At 42.4% G+C, this 18,912-nt stretch overlaps 1 non-coding gene across 1 annotated transcript; it reads right to left on the bottom strand.

Annotated features, from left to right (window-relative positions):
- Positions 1-18,630: 18,630 nt before the first annotated feature.
- Trnat-ugu (transfer RNA threonine (anticodon UGU)) lies at positions 18,631-18,705 on the bottom strand. The gene has a single exon. It is a non-coding gene; the product is annotated as a tRNA-Thr (tRNA).
- Positions 18,706-18,912: the final 207 nt, after the last annotated feature.

The following is an 18,912-nucleotide window of genomic DNA, read 5'->3' as shown; positions in this document are numbered from 1 at the left end:
ATGCCTGTCTTAAACTTGGGGTGTGTGTTGTTGTCCTGAACAATGCAAGTAGCGTAATTACGAAACGCTAGCTGATAAAGTGTCACTAAAATATCTCAAACTGTATAACTGTATTTGAATTAACAGTCACCAGAATAATAACGTACAACTGTACATTAGATAAGCTATGCTGTGAAAATATGTACTGTGCAGTCATTGAACATTGGTGTAATGCGTGACGTCAATGTACGTGACTTGCAGTTCCAAAGCACGAAGCTAACGGAATAAAAATGCTGCATAAAATTAGGAATCGTAGTTTGAAAGACTAAATAACCAAAATGTTTCAGTCAAAATGCCCTGTGATTTTACGCTAACAAACTGATTAAAGATAATCCCAAGCATCAAATAATACGTGCACAAATATAAAGTGCACAAATGTAATAACTGTCTGCATATGAAATGGAATCTGAACACACTTTACCTAATCTGAAACCGATAATAATTTTTAAAAGGAACACCTAACTGTGAATGATATTATCTCGACTATAATAGAATTAGACCTAACAAATTTTCATCGCTTACCTGTGGTGTAAGAAAGTCGGTACCGCTCGAATTGATGAACATAAAAAAAACACAGCACTTGAGGGAACTAGCTCAACGACAGTTTATCCACTGTGCCACGCTGCGACACAAATAACAAGAAAATAAACTTTCATGATGGGAAGGTGGTGCAGTTTAAACGTTTTAATGTTTGAAAAGAAACTAACCTTTTTTAAGCAGCTATATTGTGAATAACAGAACTCATAGTGTATCACAATCATCTTTACAAAAATTACTCCTTATTTAAAATATGACTTCGCCATGAAATTAGACTGACGTCCAAATTTAAGGCAACAAACGGAAATTTTGCAAGGTTGCGTATATTTTGTCACAAAACAGTATAAACAGGTAATAGCATAGTAGAAACAATGTAAAGAATACAGAACGTAATCAGCTGCAACATGCGTAAAGGTACATAAAAATTTTCTTCCTTTTTTTCAACTTAACAGATTTGCACACACATTGTGACAACTGGTTAACGTGCTTAGCATAGGGTGTAACCACCTCTGGCACCTATACAGGCCTGACAACGACGGGACATGCTGTGAATGATGTCCTCAATCTCATGTTGAGGCAGTAATGCCCGTTCTTCCTGCAGAGCTGCTCACAAGTCTTTCAAATTGGTTAGTGGATGCTGACGTGGTGCAACCCGTCCCTCTAGTGCATCCCAGACATGGTCTTTGGGATTCAAATCGGGAGAGGGAGCAAGCCACGCCATGCGAGCAAATATCTTCCGTTCCAAAAAAATAAAAAATAAAAAAATAAAAAAAAGTCAACCACCTGTGCTCTGTGAGTTCGAGCATTATCGATTTTCGTCCATCAATACGAAGTCTGTACCCATAGCACCTCACAACAACCACACACCAGATCCCAAGATCTCCTCACGGTACCTGACAACAGTTAAATCTTGCTGATACACACGAACAGTTTCATGAAGAGGTGTTCAAGTGCCACACTATTAGGGATCCTCCTCGATATCAGTCTCTTTCCACAATGTTTGGGTCCCGAAATCGTGTCCCACCTGCCCTTCAGATGCGAATCCGTCGATAATCACTCTCCAGCCAAATCGGGACTCATCTGTCAAAGGAACACTGGCCCACCGTCCGACCATTCAGGTGGTATGTTGGAGGCTCCACTCTAGACGTTCCCTTCTGTAAAGACACGCCATACGTAAACAGACAGCAGATCTCTAACAATAAAGGCTACTCTGCTGAAACCTTCGGTACACCGTTGGCCTCGATACGACACGTACGGCGGATGCTGCGAGGTCAGATGCCAGTTGCAGCACAGTACTATGGCGGTACCATCGTGCCCTTATAGCCAAATAACGGCCCACTCTTTCTGATGCCAAACATGGTCGGTCCTGTCCTGGTTTGGATACAGTTTCAGTCTCTGTAAACTGTTGCCTCATTCGACAAACAACAGAACGATTCACATTCAGCCATCGGGCGACATCAGTTTGCGACTTTTCTGCTTCCATTCTTTGTAGGTCCCTCCGCGGCAGAGAGTCTATAGGTGTCTTCTCTGTGTCATACTGCATCACCTGTGACTGTGTACACTGCAATTGTGGATGTGGGACTACCCTGACAACGCTACCCCGTTAGATAGGTGCCCTGACGTAGTAGCTGGCGTGGTTCTCAGTTGATCTGAATGCTATCTTCCATGCAGAAGACGATCGTAACGGCATCTGCTGACAGTTTGTATGATTATATCATGCACTAGACACAATACGGGGAAACAGCAGTTTGCTACTTCAATTTTGGACACCAGAGTAATTGCTAACATGGCGAAAAAGTGATAAATCTATAACTTCAGAGTGCAAGCCATGTGAATAGTTAACGTTTTCTTGGATCATATAGAGAACACAATATTCAACAACACTGTAAAACAAGGAGAGCACAAAATAATCTACTGGTACTGATATGTGGATGACATAATCTGTCTTATAGGTGAAAGATAAAACAGGGTAGTACAGCTACAAATTAACATCAACACAGTACACCCACAAATCCACTTCACAATGGAAATAGAAAAAAAGAAAGAAAACAAGAAACTAAGTTTCTTGGATCTTACAATAAAAAAAACAACCACCAACATGAATTCTCCATCTGCAGAAAACCCACATTCACAAGCACTGTTATTCATAGCTCATCCAACCACCCAACAGTGCATAAATATGCCAGTCTCATACACATGCTCCACACAATAAACAGAATGCATCTTAAACCAGAAAACTACACACAGGAACTAAATAGAATCAAACAAATTACTGTTGAAAACGACTACAAAACAGACATCACGAACAAACTCAACAACAAGGTAAAAATGAAACATAAAAATATCAGTCACCCTCTCAAGAGCACAACCACAGAATTTGGAAACCCAGAGGTAGAACACACACACAACACAGCAGACCACACCACGTCAGGAAAAAGAGGCAAATGGTACACACTAACACAATAACAAAATATCACATAGAATTGGAAACATCTTGAAAAAGGAAGGGATCCCAATGACATTCAGAACAAACAATACAGTTCAGAAAAGGCTAAGACCAGACAAAAAAACCTCAGACAAATGCAGCAATGCTGGAATATATATTAACTCACATGCAACTCTTGTCAGACCCAGTACAGAGGACGAACAAGCAGAAATTTCCGAGCGAGGTACACAGAGCACTTGAGAATTCTAAAGAGTGACAGCACACATTTATCTTTCGCAGAACACCTAATGAGAAAAAACCATTAACCCACTAATATCGAAAGCGATCTACACATTCTGAAACAAAGTAACAGTATATACCGACGACTAACAATAGAAGAAAATTACTACATACAAAAGGCTAAGTGGAAGGAAAAAATGTAACAAACGAAAACACAACACTTTGCAACAACACACTCTTTACTGCTCTGAGAGAACTGACCAAGAACACAGAACAGAAAGCACACCACTTCCCCATCACACACACAGACATACACTCCTGGAAATTGAAATAAGAACACCGTGAATTCATTGTCCCAGGAAGGGGAAACTTTATTGACACATTCCTGGGGTCAGATACATCACATGATCACACTGACAGAACCACAGGCACATAGACACAGGCAACAGAGCATGCACAATGTCGGCACTAGTACAGTGTATATCCACCTTTCGCAGCAATGCAGGCTGCTATTCTCCCATGGAGACGATCGTAGAGATGCTGGATGTAGTCCTGTGGAACGGCTTGCCATGCCATTTCCACCTGGCGCCTCAGTTGGACCAGCGTTCGTGCTGGACGTGCAGACCGCGTGAGACGACGCTTCATCCAGTCCCAAACATGCTCAATGGGGGACAGATCCGGAGATATTGCTGGCCAGGGTAGTTGACTTACACCTTCTAGAGCACGTTGGGTGGCACGGGATACATGCGGACGTGCATTGTCCTGTTGGAACAGCAAGTTCCCTTGCCGGTCTAGGAATGGTAGAACGATGGGTTCGATGACGGTTTGGATGTACCGTGCACTATTCAGTGTCCCCTCGACGATCACCAGTGGTGTACGGCCAGTGTAGGAGATCGCTCCCCACACCATGATGCCGGGTGTTGGCCCTGTGTGCCTCGGTCGTATGCAGTCCTGATTGTGGCGCTCACCTGCACGGCGCCAAACACGCATACGACCATCATTGGCACCAAGGCAGAAGCGACTCTCATCGCTGAAGACGACACGTCTCCATTCGTCCCTCCATTCACGCCTGTCGCGACACCACTGGAGGCGGGCTGCACGATGTTGGGGCGTGAGCGGAAGACGGCCTAACGGTGTGCGGGACCGTAGCCCAGCTTCATGGAGACGGTTGCGAATGGTCCTCGCCGATACCCCAGGAGCAACAGTGTCCCTAATTTGCTGGGAAGTGGCGGTGCGGTCCCCTACGGCACTGCGTAGGATCCTACGGTCTTGGCGTGCATCCGTGCGTCGCTGCGGTCCGGTCCCAGTTCGACGGGCACGTGCACCTTCCGCCGACCACTGGCGACAACGTCGATGTACTGTGGAGACCTCACGCCCCACGTGTTGAGCAATTCGGCGGTACGTCCACCCGGCCTCCCGCATGCCCACTATACGCCCTCGCTCAAAGTCCGTCAACTGCACATACGGTTCACGTCCACGCTGTCGCGGCATGCTACCAGTGTTAAAGACTGCGATGGAGCTCCGTATGCCACGGAAAACTGGCTGACACTGACGGCGGCGGTGCACAAATGCTGCGCAGCTAGCGCCATTCGACGGCGAACACCGCGGTTCCTGGTGTGTCCGCTGTGCCGTGCGTGTGATCATTGCTTGTACAGCCCTCTCGCAGTGTCCGGAGCAAGTGTGGTGGGTCTGACACACCGGTGTCAATGTGTTCTTTTTTCCATTTCCAGGAGTGTAAATAAGGAACAGAAGTTGTTGTAACTCCCGCAACAGTTTTCATAGCCTTCTCGCAACATGCGATACATCTCTCGCGACACACGCGAACAGCAAGATGGCGTAATGTTCTGGTTCATAAACAAAGTGCGAAAGTTTTGTTTTTCTGTGTACAGAATCTGTTACACGCCATTCTAACTGACGTGAATACACGAATAACTAAGTAACAGCCCACTACCCACCAAAACTGTGTTCCACAACACTACCGCAACATCAAGTGTATAACGCTGACATACGTAAGTTCACCTTCTAGGATTTGTTTACTAACAGCCGCTCACGCAAGTTGCAGATGACATGATGTTCGCTGAGAAAAAAGCGGCGACAGGAAAAGCACAGAAAATATGTCTCAAACATCGATAATAATTCTTAAAACATGTGATAACATACAATAAATAAGGTAGTATGAGAGTAGCCGTAGAAAACTGTATTTCAAAAAACGAACAGTAAAAATATTTACTGTGGTTGTATAATTATGCCATTTTCTGCATGTTTTAGATCTGAAGAACCCACTGATGAAAGTGATATCTGTCGCCGAAACCAGTTTGGGGAATATATAAGTAAACAAATAAAAAAGTGTTTTGCAGCAAGGCAGACTCACAATTCCCATATTGTTGCTTTCCCTTATTGTTGTTTGTTTAACCACGTCTCAGTAATGAACTAACTGACCCAAACCAATAAAGAAAAGTCCTATTAAAACTTTTCGTTACCCTAAGATATCATAAACTATGTGCAAGCAAGTAGTGCTGCAATAACATACCTGGAAATCTTCACTTCTCAAATTTGTCTTTATCAAGTTATATTTCCAAAATTCATCATCGCCTATATCTTTATCTCCGTATTCTGAAAGCTATTTCCAGACCACTCAGGAGCATGACCAACACCCGACTCATTCACTAGTTTCTCTTTTAATGATACTGCAACTACAATGCTTCTAACAACCAAAGAACACATTGCTTGTACTCATAAACTCTGTGGCGTAACGTGTCGACTATTGTAAACCTCTGAGAAATATCCAGTATATACATATGAAGAAACCTTATACACCCAACGCTGTTAATCTCGAGGCATTATGCCTGTTTCTTTCATTTTTCACTGTCTTATTTTTTTCTGTGAATGTGAGCCACACTGACAGGAATGGAAAGTGTTACACCATGAACACTATGAGCGAACATTACTAAGCTGACGCTTTTATTTTGTTTATTTATCTTTATTGATGATTCATCACCTAGCTAACTCTATGGATCGATTTAAACATTAAATTTTTAAAGACGTTATATAAAAATCACATACATTTTTGTGTTATTTCTTAGAATATCTAATAAACAGGGTGTTTCATAATCCTGTTACAGGCTTCTGAGTGTTGTAGCGAGGACTTAGCACATAAACGTTTGATAAGGAACTCATGTCCGGAAACGTACCTTTTCGATGTACAATAAGTTTCACGATCGGACCGCTTTCAAATTTTCCACTTCACGGTAAGCACCCACAGACACACTAAGTCCTGGACTGCACGCTCTACAGGAGCCTATCGCATTTGTAATGTTCCGGGTACTTTTCATCGAGTTCTCTTTTGTGTTATGAAAGACGTGCTGTTTAAAGTCGAGAGAGCGATTCGCCGTGGAAAAACACAGTCAACCCTCTTAGTAGCGACCGTACCGGTTTCTGGCAGCCAGACAGACGAAACATGTATAGTGATGCAATAATTACAGCAGGGGCAGACGAGAGTCCGCTTCTCTGATTGTGTGCCTGCATATTTGAAAGCGATCCGATCTGCGGTTGCGGAACAGTACGTGTTATCTTGGATACGTTGCATTGCTTTCGTAACTGCCAGGTAGTGGCAGTTTAGTACTGTTCATGCTTTTTCGAGTTTTAATTCGTTTCGTGTCTTCCGTGATTTCAAACTTACGTTCAGTGAGTATTAGTGACGTGTTAAAATCTATTGTTAACGTCTGCCAGCCACATGTAAACTTGACGTTTTCCACATAATTATTAGGTCATTCTCGCAAAATGGACTCTTCCTAAATTATGAGAGCACACTCTACATTTAGCTCTCCATAACAAAGTCATACGAACAACTGGTGTAGCACATAACTAGCAGTCAGTAACAGGGTAGAACAGTGAAGTCCATACCTACAGCACTAGAGTGAAAATTAACTTTATTATCCCTACTAAACATGTCCGTGGCTCAGAAAGGCGTTCAATAAGAAGTAACAAAAATCATTGGCCATTTGCCAAAAACAAAAGTTTCTGGGTGTAGTTGTGTAATTAGAACTGAAAATGATTGGCGACTCCATGTTGTCTTGTGCACTACGACCAGATAACAGGTATACTTGAAAAAAGAGACAGCATTGGTCGTATATTTTTTACTATTGCAAAATCGATTTTCTGTCACTGAGTGACCATCTTCAGTGCTAGAAGTTAAAAATTTTTTCACATTACGATCAGAGAGTACAACATAGAAAATCACAATTGCATCTGCATATGAACATAACACTTGTTAGAAACAAACCTATATTGTATAACTTAAATTGGGATGCACTGTTGTCACTAAGCTTACGGCAATCACATAGACTGAGGTCGCTGTTTACCTGCACTTGTTCAGCAGACCTCGGTGTGACGGGGCTTGACACGCCCTCTATGTGACATGTGTCACGTGAAGATATAGTATTATTGGTTTTGCGAATTATTAACACTAAATAACTCTTGTACTTTTGTGAATGGTGTAGTAATTCAAATTTAAAATGTACGTACAACACATAGCAGACGCAGGAGAATATCTAAAATACATTGGCATATTGTTTTTTATAAACTATAAAACATAAAATAGATCGATGATAAGTTTTTAGAGTGCAGAACATATAAAAAGCAAAAGATAATGCCAAAGAATAATAAATGAACAACATAAAAAGAGGCGCAACACAGGTCTTTCTTAAAAACGTAACACCCACCATCTGGCGTGGGAAGTCAAAAGTACAACGTTCGTAATTTATGTAACAAACGTTAATACCAAGGAGTCAATATATAAAAAATAATAACGTTAATACCAAGGAGTCAAATATATAAAAAATAATCACAGTACGAAACTGCCGTTACTTAATAATTAAAATGCCGTGATTGATGTATACTACTTGTTCGCACCTTACATTTGCACGGCATTTTAATAGTAAAAAATATACGACCAATGCTGTCTCTTTTTTTCAAGTAGAACTGAAAATATAACTTATTGATTAATTTTAACAGTAATCAAGTATACCTGCACATTGTTGTTGTTGTTGTTGTGGTCTTCAGTCCTGAGACTGGTTTGATGCAGCTCTCCATGCTACTCTATCCTGTGCAAGCTTCTTCATCTCCCAGTACCTACTGCAACCTACATCCTTCTGAATCTGCTTAGTGTATTCATCTCTTGGTCTCCCCCTACGATTTTTACCCTCCACGCTGCCCTCCAATACTAAATTGGTGATCCCTTGATGCCTCAGAACATGTCCTACCAACCGATCCCTTCTTCTGGTCAAGTTGTGCCACAAACTCCTCTTCTCCCCAATCCTATTCAGTACCTCCTCATTAGTTATGTGATCTACCCATCTAATCTTCAGCATTCTTCTGTAGCACCACATTTCGAAAGCTTCTATTCTCTTCTTGTCCAAACTATTTACCGTCCATGTTTCACTTCCATACATGGCTACACTCCATACAAATACTTTCAGAAATGACTTCCTGACACTTAAATCTATACTCGATGTTAACAAATTTCTCTTCTTCAGAAACGCTTTCCTTGCCATTGCCAGTCTACATTTTATATCCTCTCTACTTCGACCATCATCAGTTATTTTGCTCCCCAAATAGCAAAACTCCTTTACTACTTTAAGTGTCTCATTTCCTAATCTAATACCCTCAACATCACCCGACTTAATTCGACTACATTCCATTATCCTCGTTTTGCTTTTGTTGATGTTCATCTTATATCCTCCCTTCAAGACACCATCCATTCCGTTCAACTGCTCTTCCAAGTCCTTTGCTGTCTCTGACAGAATTACAATGTCATCGGCGAACCTCAAAGTTTTTATTTCTTCTCCATGGATTTTAATACCTGCACATGATTTTGATAAAAGACTCATTTAAATGTTGAACGGAACATGTAACTAACTAACTAACTAACTTCAGACCTATTTTATACGAAAACGGCACATTTCCAGACACGGGTTTCTTCTCAAAACCTTATCTACTAAGTCCACTCTACAACCTGTAGCAGCGTGTAATAGGAATTTTGAATCACCTTCTAGACCTATACTGGTGACCTTCCTACATGACGTCTGCGACCGTTCTGGCAGTGTGCGTGCATCTGCATTTGTTGCTTCTAAGAACTAGCTTTGAGCGAGCTGTTGCTGTTATCCGATGTAACTACCTATTAAAATTACACTTCACCTAATATTACATAAAAATACTGATAATAATAATAATGAGAGACAACTAATAACAATGGAAGTGAGAGAAATATTGGAAACAAGAATAGAAAGGAGAAAGGAAGAAGAAAAGAGACTTCTAATAATTTACTTGTAATAGTTTACAACAGTATGTGGAAGAGGTGACATGGACTATGACAGCTGTTGAATAATATTAAGAAATTTCAGTGACTAGAGTAGTCCGTGGTTAGATTCCTTTTCACACTATCTTGTAGAAGCCTCGAGCTCCGAAAGCTAGTAACCTCTTTATTACTTGAGAGTCCAACAGAATGTTGTTAGGTGCGTACATGGCTCCACCGCCACAGCTCTTTTGCTCTTTTCCCTGCATTCTGTCCTATCAGATAATGGACAGGACAAGTAGCTGACTGAGCATGACTAATTTGGAGCCTCTCCCTGACATTTGGCAGGAAGAAATACGTTCACCCTCCGGTGGCAGAAGATTCCCACCTATCCTGCCAAAAACGCGATACGTGATTAGCAGAATTCTCAAATATCTGTCCGGATCAAGCCTTATATTCTTCACGACATTTCGGCAAACAGATTTGTTGTCATCTGCAGATGTATCTTCATGACTGTTGTTACGCTCTGGCCGTTACCCCTCCACCATACTCCTGTCGCTGTCGGCGCAGCTTCCTCATTGACGGAAGAGAGAGGGGAGGAGTGGCCGTGGTTAACTGCCAGTTACAGCCCCCACTGTCCGTACTATCGAAGCCCTGTGCAGACCTCTCTCTACTGGAACGTATTGCTTTTTCTCTGCTCAGCGCAGGGATCCACGCCTGTCTCCGTTGTAGGCCACTGCCTCCCTTAACTAGACCGTAACAGACGCTAATTTCAGTGGTCTCTTTGGTCACACAGTTCTTAAAAGAGGACGATTACCTAAGAATCTGAGATTTTTTGTAATCTGTAGCATGTACAGTTTTTATATTATGGATAGCCACGGCTGATTTGGTGGGTTGGCGTAATTCATTTTGGCGTCTATATTCACGCCACCTCTCGACTACGGTTCATACAGTGCCCTAATCTATCCTTCTAAAACTAGCAGGAGATTTGGTGGATCGCCAGTTTGCATATGCGTATATCATCATTTACCGAATCTCATGGCAGCAAGGTTCCGAAATGGCAAGGAATTTGAGAAATCCCTGGTTTGCAAAGGTATTCTTCCTCCTTTACTGAACCTTGTAGTATCAATGTCTTAGGGGGTGAACGCAATACACATTTGACATTTGTCGCTGCATGATTCTGCTGACTTCACTCTATTGGTTTGTTATTCTATTTTTCTTCCTGCTATTGTCTAGGTACAACCCGCGAAGACACGTGCCTAATCTGCTTGTTGTTGTTTCCATTACTTCGCAATGTTGTGTCCAGGTGCTTTAATTGAACTAGAATGGTGTCTTGGTTGCAGATGGATTGCGCCTTGTGAACAAGTTTGCGTAAAGCGCCTCTACGGTGGACGTTATGGTGACTACTGGAGACCTGAAGATACAGAAAAGTATGTGTTAGTTTTCCGTAAACACTGTGTTCCAGCTTGCCATCTGGTTTTCGTTTCACAAGAACTTCAAGAAACTGGAGCACACCATCCTATTCTACCTCCATGGTAAATGGTATATTGGGATAGACAAAGCCGATGTGACTGAGAATTCTACCTACTCGTGGCCACAGAGTGCGATCCATCTGCGACTAAGGCAATCTGAGGTAGGTTGCGATGGGTCGAGGTTTCGAGCCGTCATGCGTCGTTTAACGCTTACAACATACCGCAGACATCAGAGACTTGTATGGCAGAGAGCTAGAGTCCATTGAGACATTGGGTGGCATTCTGCAGTGTTCAGTAACACAAAGATGGAAAAAAGATCCCAACACCAGGAAATAATTAACGTAGAGTAATGAAATTTCGGGAATGTATTTATATAGGTAACATATATGCTAAATTGGTGATCCCTTGATGCCTCAGAACATGTCCTACCAACAGGTCCCTTCTTCTTGTCAAGTTGTGCCACAAACTCCTCTTCTCCCCAATTCTATTCAATACCTCCTCATTAGTTATGTGATCTACCCATCGAATCATCAGCATTATTCTGTAGCACAACATTTCAAAAGGTTCTGCTCTCTTCTTGTCCAAAATATTTATCGTCCATGTTTCACTTCCATACATGGCTACACTCCATACAAATACTTTCAGAATAGACTTCCTGACGCTTAAATCTATACTCGATGTTAACAAATTTCTCTTCTTCAGAAACGCTTTCCTTGCCATTGTCAGTCTACATTTTATATCCTCTCTACTTCGACCATCATCAGTTATTTTGCTCCCCAAATAGCAAAACTCCTTTACTACTTTAAGTGTCTCATTTCCCAATCTAATTCCCTCAGCATCACCCGACTTAATTCGACTATATTCCATTATCCTCGTTTTTCTTTCGTTAATGTTCATCTTATATCCTCCTTTCAAGACACTGTCCATTCCGTTCAACTGTTCTTCCAAGTCCTTTGCTGTCTCTGACAGAATTACAATGTCATCGGCGAACCTCAAAGTTTTTATATCTTCTCCATGGATTTTAATATCTACTCCGAATTTTTATTTTGTTTCCGTTACTGCTTGCTAAATATACAGACTGATTAGCATCGTGGAGAGGCTACAACCCTGTCCCACTCCCTTCCCAACCGCTGCTTCCCTTTCATGGCCCTCGACTCTTATAACTGCCATCTGCTTTCTGTACAAATTGTAAATAGCCTTTCGCTCCCTGTATTTTACCCCTGCCACCCTTCGAATTTTGAAATAGAGTATTCCAGTCAACATTGCCAAAAGCTTTCTATAAGTCTACAAATGCTACAAACGTAGGTTTGCCTATCCTTAATCTTTCTTCTAAGATACGTCGTATACGGTCGCGGGTTCGAATCCTGCCTCGGGCATGGATGTGTGTGTTGTTCTTAGGTTAGTTAGGTTTAAGTAGTTCTAAGTTCTAGGGGACTTATGACCTCAGCAGTTGAGTCCCATAGTGCTCAGAGCCATTTGAACCATTTGATACGTCGTAAGGTCAATATTGCCTCACATGTTCCAATATTTCTACGGAATCCAAACTGATCTTCTACGAGGTCAGCTTCTACTAGTTTTTCCATTCGTCTGTAAAAAATTCGCGTTAGTATTTTGCAGCTGAGACTTATTAAACTGATAGTTCGGTACTTTTCACATCTGTCAACACCTGCTTTCTTTGGGATTGGAATAATTATATTCTTCTTGAAGTCTGAGGGTATTTCGCCTGTCTCATACATCTTGCTCACCAGATGGTAGAGTTTTGTCAGGACTGGCTCTCCCAAGGCCGTCAGTAGTTCTAATGGAATGTTGTCTACTCCTGGGGCCTTGTTTTGACTCAGGTCTGTCAACCTCTTCACGCAGTATCGTATCTCCCATTTCATCTTCATCTACATCCTCTTCCATTTCCATAATATTGTCCTCAAGTACATCGCCCTTGTATAGACCACCTATATACTCCTTCCACCTTTCTGCTTTCCCTTCTTTGCTTGGAACTGGGTTTCCATCTCAGCTTTTGATATTCATACAAGTGGTTTTCTTTTCTCCAAAGGTCTCTTTATTTTTCCTTTAGGCAGTATCTATCTTACCCCTAGTGAGAAAAGCCTCTACATCCTTACATTTGTCCTCTAGCCATCCCTGCTTAGCCATTTTGCAGTTCCTGTCTATCTCATTTTTTAGACGTTTGTATTCCCTTTTGCCTGCTTCATTTACTGCATTTTTATATTTTCTCCTTACATCAATTAAATCCAATATTTCTTCTGTTACCCAAGGATTTCTACTAGCCCTCGTCTTTATACCTACTTGGTCCTCTGCTGTCTTCGCTACTTCATCCCTCAGAGCTACCCATTCTTCCTTTTCTGTATTTCTTTCCGCCATTCCTGTCAATATTTTCCTTATGCTCTCCCTGAAACTCTGTACAACCACTGGTTTAGTCAGTTTATCCATGTCCCATCTCCTCAAATTCCCACCTTATTGCGTTTCTTCAGTCTTAATCTACAGTTCATAACCAATAGATTGTGGTCAGAGTCCACATCTGCACCTGGAAATGTCTTGCAATTTAAAACCTCGTCCCTAAATCTCTGTCTTACCATTATATAATCTATCTGGTACCTTCTAGTATGTCCAGGATTCTTCCATTTATACACTCCTGGAAATTGAAATAAGAACACCGTGAATTCATTGTCCCAGGAAGGGGAAACTTTATTGACACATTCCTGGGGTCAGATACATCACATGATCACACTGACAGAACCACAGGCACATAGACACAGGCAACAGAGCATGCACAATGTCGGCACTAGTACAGTGTATATCCACCTTTCGCAGCAATGCAGGCTGCTATTCTCCCATGGAGACGATCGTAGAGATGCTGGGTGTAGTCCTGTGGAACGGCTTGCCATGCCATTTCCACCTGGCGCCTCAGTTGGACCAGCGTTCGTGCCGGACGTGCAGACCGCGTGAGACGACGCTTCATCCAGTCCCAAACATGCTCAATGGGGGACAGATCCGGAGATCTTGCTGGCCAGGGTAGTTGACTTACACCTTCTAGAGCACGTTGGGTGGCACGGGATACATGCGGACTTGCATTGTCCTGTTGGAACAGCAAGTTCCCTTGCCGGTCTAGGAATGGTAGAACGATGGGTTCGATGACGGTTTGGATGTACCGTGCACTATTCAGTGTCCCCTCGACGATCACCAGTGATGTACGGCCAGTGTAGGAGATCGCTCCCCACACCATGATGCCGGGTGTTGGCCCTGTGTGCCACGGTCGTATGCAGTCCTGATTGTGGCGCTCACCTGCACGGCGCCAAACACGCATACGACCATCATTGGCACCAAGGCAGAAGCGACTCTCATCGCTGAAGACGACACGTCTCCATTCGTCCCTCCATTCACGCCTGTCGCGACACCACTGGAGGCGGGCTGCACGATGTTGGGGCGTGAGCGGAAGACGGCCTAACGGTGTGCGGGACCGTAGCCCAGCTTCATGGAGACGGTTGCGAATGGTCCTCGCCGATACCCCAGGAGCAACAGTGTCCCTAATTTGCTGGGAAGTGGCGGTGCGGTCCCCTACGGCACTGCGTAGGATCCTACGGTCTTGGCGTGCATCCGTGCGTCGCTGCGGTCCGGTCCCAGGTCGACGGGCACGTGCACCTTCCGCCGACCACTGGCGACAACATCGATGTACTGTGGAGACCTCACGCCCCACGTGTTGAGCAATTCGGCGGTACGTCCACCCGGCCTCCCGCATGCCCACTATACGCCCTCGCTCAAAGTCCGTCAACTGCACATACGGTTCACGTCCACGCTGTCGCGGCATGCTACCAGTGTTAAAGACTGCGATGGAGCTCCGTATGCCACGGCAAACTGGCTGACACTGACGGTGGCGGTGCACAAATGCTGCGCAGCTAGCGCCATTCGACGGCGAACACCGCGGTTCCTGGTGTGTCCGCTGTGCCGTGCGTGTGATCATTGCTTGTACAGCCCTCTCGCAGTGTCCGGAGCAAGTATGGTGGGTCTGACACACCGGTGTCAATGTGTTCTTTTTTCCATTTCCAGGAGTGTACAACCTTCTTTTATGCTTATTGAACCAAGTGTTAACTATGATTAAGTTATTTTCTGTGCAAAATTCTACCAGACGGCTTCCTCTTTCATTTCTTACCCCCAGTCCATATTCACCTACTATGTTTCCTTTTCTCCCTTTTCCTACTCTCGAATTCCAGTCACCCATGACTATTAAATTTTCATCTCCCTTCACTACCTGAATAATTTCTCTTATCTCATCATACATTTCATCAATTTCTTCATCATCTGCAGAGCTAGTTGGGATATAAACTTGAACTACTGTGGTAGGCATGGGCTTCGTGTCTATCTTGGCCACAATAATGCGTTCACTACGCTGTTTGTAGTAGCTTACCCGCACTCCTATTTTTTATTCATTATTAAACCCACTCCTTCATTACCCCTATTTAATTTTGTATTTATAACCCTTTATTCACCTGATCAAAAGTCTTGTTCCTCCTGCTACCGAACTTCACCAATTACCACCATAATTAACTTTAACCTATCCATTTCCGTTTCTAAATTTTCTAACCTACCTGCCCACTTAAGGGATCTGACATTCCACGCTCCGATCCGTAGAACACCAGTTTTCTTTCTCCTGATAACGACGTCCTCCTGAGTAGTCCCCGCCCGGAGATCTGAATGGGGGACTATTTTACCTCCAGAATATTTTACCCAAGAGGACGCCATCATCCTTTAACCATACAGTAAAACTGCATGCCCTCAGTAAAAATTACGTCTATAGTTTCCCCTTGCTTTCAGCCGTTCGCAGTACCAGCACAGCAAGGCCGTTTTGATTGTGTTACAAGGCCAGATCAGTCAATCATCCAGACTGTTGCCCCTGCAACTACTCAAAAGGCTGCTGCCCCTGTTCAGGAACCACACGTTTGTCTGGCCTCTCAACAGATACCCCTCCATTTTGGTTGCCCCTACGGTACGGCTATCTGTATCGCTGAGGCACGCAAGCCTCCCCACCAGTGGCAAGGTCCATGGTTCATGGGGGGGGGGGGGGGGCAATGAAACTTAATTCCTTTTATTCATGAAATATTTAATTTTCCTACTGTCCACAGGCGATACGCATATAAACTAAATGAATAATTTGATTGGAATTCTCATCAGAAAATTCTTTATTTAAACATTCTTGCTTCTAATGACCAAGCAGATCTGTTGCACAATGAAATAATAATTTTAAATAAATGAAAATTTGAGAATATGAAAAATAAAAAGATGATTTAAGGACTGTAATATGAACGCAAAACTTTATGAAATGAAGAAAGTTTAGTATTTGCTGTTTAAATATTTTCTGCAACAACTTTTAATTCTTTGGTTTCCTCCAGATTCTTTTTTGCCACAAAAAATTATAATCCTAATAAGTATAATACTGTAGGTAACCGCTTTCATTTATTTCCTTCTCATTTAAACAGAGTTATTCTTTGTTTTGGCGAGCGTCCAATGCCTTTTGGAGCATTTGTTACTTTATTCATTTACTTGAAAAATTTAATGATTTTATTTTAAATCAACTCATCAAATACAGTCAACAATTTTAAGTAATTCTCTAGTGGGTAAATATTGTGCCTAAAACTTGTGTCTAAAGATTAGATAAATTACACGCTATTTCTCATTCACTAGGCTCTAAATATACAGACTCTGAAATTTCAGGTAAAGACAAGGAACTTGTATTGAGTTTCTGAAATATTACTCCAGTGAATAGGCGTTTATTCCCTTAGGTTCTAAAAGGAAATTAGATTAATTTTCTTACACAGTATCCCAGGGTTAAAATTAAAAACTATGAATACTTTGACAAAGTAATGTCTGCCTAAATGTACTCGAACTTCTACAGGAATAATATGAGCAGTAAAGGGCAGGAACTACAGCTTTGGTTAATTTCAAGTTTTGCTGGCTGGTTTTTGATATATTTTTTCTTTTTATTTCATCAGTACAATTGAGGAAGTTGCTAGTCTCTCTGACTTTCAGAGAAGCATGGATGTTTTAGACCTCGTTCTTACTTTCCAATCATCATCAGAGAGGTCAGACTGAATTCCTAATGAAGACAGCAGTTGCTGACTGCTGGGTCTATGAAGTGCAAATGTTTAACAATGTGATTGATTATTTATAATCATCTTCGTTTTCATCTACTGTAAGATATTGGTTTGCGCGCAGGCGTATATATATATATATATATATATATATATATATATATATATATATATATATATATATATATATATATATATATACGTGTGTGTTACACCGTTAATTTTACTCTGTAGAAAGCACCATAATGCCATGTCCTCCTCAGCCACTTATCCACCAAAATTCCAGAAATTTATTATTCAGAAAATCATTCAGACGGTTCCAAACTTAACCGAACAACGGAAACTCGTATACTAGACCAGGAGACTTGTGCAGTGGTACGGGGCTAGACGTAACACAGTGATCACTCAAGATTAGGACTACAGAACTAAAGCTTACCAGGACGTGTACGCTAAAACAGAATATTTGTTTCCAGTGCTACCTTCAACATGTCCAGAAGCAGGTATGTTCGTTTCGCAACGGCGTAGACAATTTGAATTGAAGCCTCTAATACTTTAGTGGCTCCAAATTACTAAAAATCCAAAAACCTCGTAGCTGGTTTATGATTACAATTTTTTCCCTCTTTGGACTTCCCTTTTATGAATAATGCCACAATTATACCTTGCTAAGAGTTGTCAAATCCGTTGCGTAAAACTCTATCGGCAATAATTCCTGCGTTGGTTAGCGATATTTTGTGAGTACACATTAATGACATTTCGTTTTGATTCTAGCCCCATTTTTCTGTATTGTACTGAAATGTCTGCGCAACAGCCCAAATATCAACGATCCCGTGACGAAACGCGCCGCTCTTCGTTGGATATTCTTCTATCACTCCTACCTAGTAAGGATCCCGGATACTCAAGACCCGACCGAACGAGTGCCTTGTAAGTCCCTTCCTCCGTAGATGAGCTACATATCCTTGATATTCTTCCCTGAAACTGAGTCCGGCATCTGCTTTCCCCACTACTTGTTTTATGTAGTCATTCCACTTAAGGCCGTTCTGGATAGTTACTCCTAGGTATTTTACGGCTGATACTGTTTCCAGCGGTTTGTCACCAATAGTGTAGCTACACAGCAGTGGATATCTTTTCTTATGTATGCGCAATAGGTTACATTTATTTACGTTCAGGGTCAAGTGCCAGAGCCTACACGATTGATCAATTCTCTAGAGGTCATTCTGCAAATGTTTACTATCTTCTGGCGTTTCTACTTTGTTCATCTGCGAACAGCCTTAAAGAGCATCCGACGCTTTCTACTAGATCATTTACATCTATTAGAAACAGTAACGGTCCTATCACACTTCCTTACGATTTTGTTCCGTCGATTTTGTCCCATAAGAGCGACGTGTTGAGCTCTGTCTGCAAGGAATTCTTGAATCCACTCGCAAATCTGCTCCGCTACAAGATAAGCTCGTATTTGAAATGATAATTAAATGGCCACCCTAGCTGCAAACAGGCGTTGATGTACTTCATTGGGGACATGTTGAAAATGTGTGCCCCGACCGGGACTCGAACCCGGGATCTCCTGCTTACATGGCAGACGCTCTATCCATCTGAGCCACCGCGGGCACAGAGGATAGTGCATCTGCAAGGACTTATCCCTTGCACGCTCCCCGTGAGATCCACATTCCCAACATGTCCACACCACTACATTCGTAGTGCGCCTAATAGATGTTTGCCCATCATACTCATTACTCGTGGCAGATTAATGTACCAAGTCCCGTACGAGTTCGGGCATAGCTTGTGCGTTCGCACAAGAAGGTCAATGGCCGGGAA

The sequence above is a fragment of the Schistocerca nitens genome, chromosome 6 (assembly GCF_023898315.1).
Source record: "Schistocerca nitens isolate TAMUIC-IGC-003100 chromosome 6, iqSchNite1.1, whole genome shotgun sequence".
NCBI classification, from domain to species: Eukaryota; Metazoa; Arthropoda; class Insecta; order Orthoptera; family Acrididae; genus Schistocerca; species Schistocerca nitens.
The sequence above is the reverse complement of the archived record's forward strand: the minus strand, read 5'-3'. Positions and strand labels throughout refer to the sequence as shown.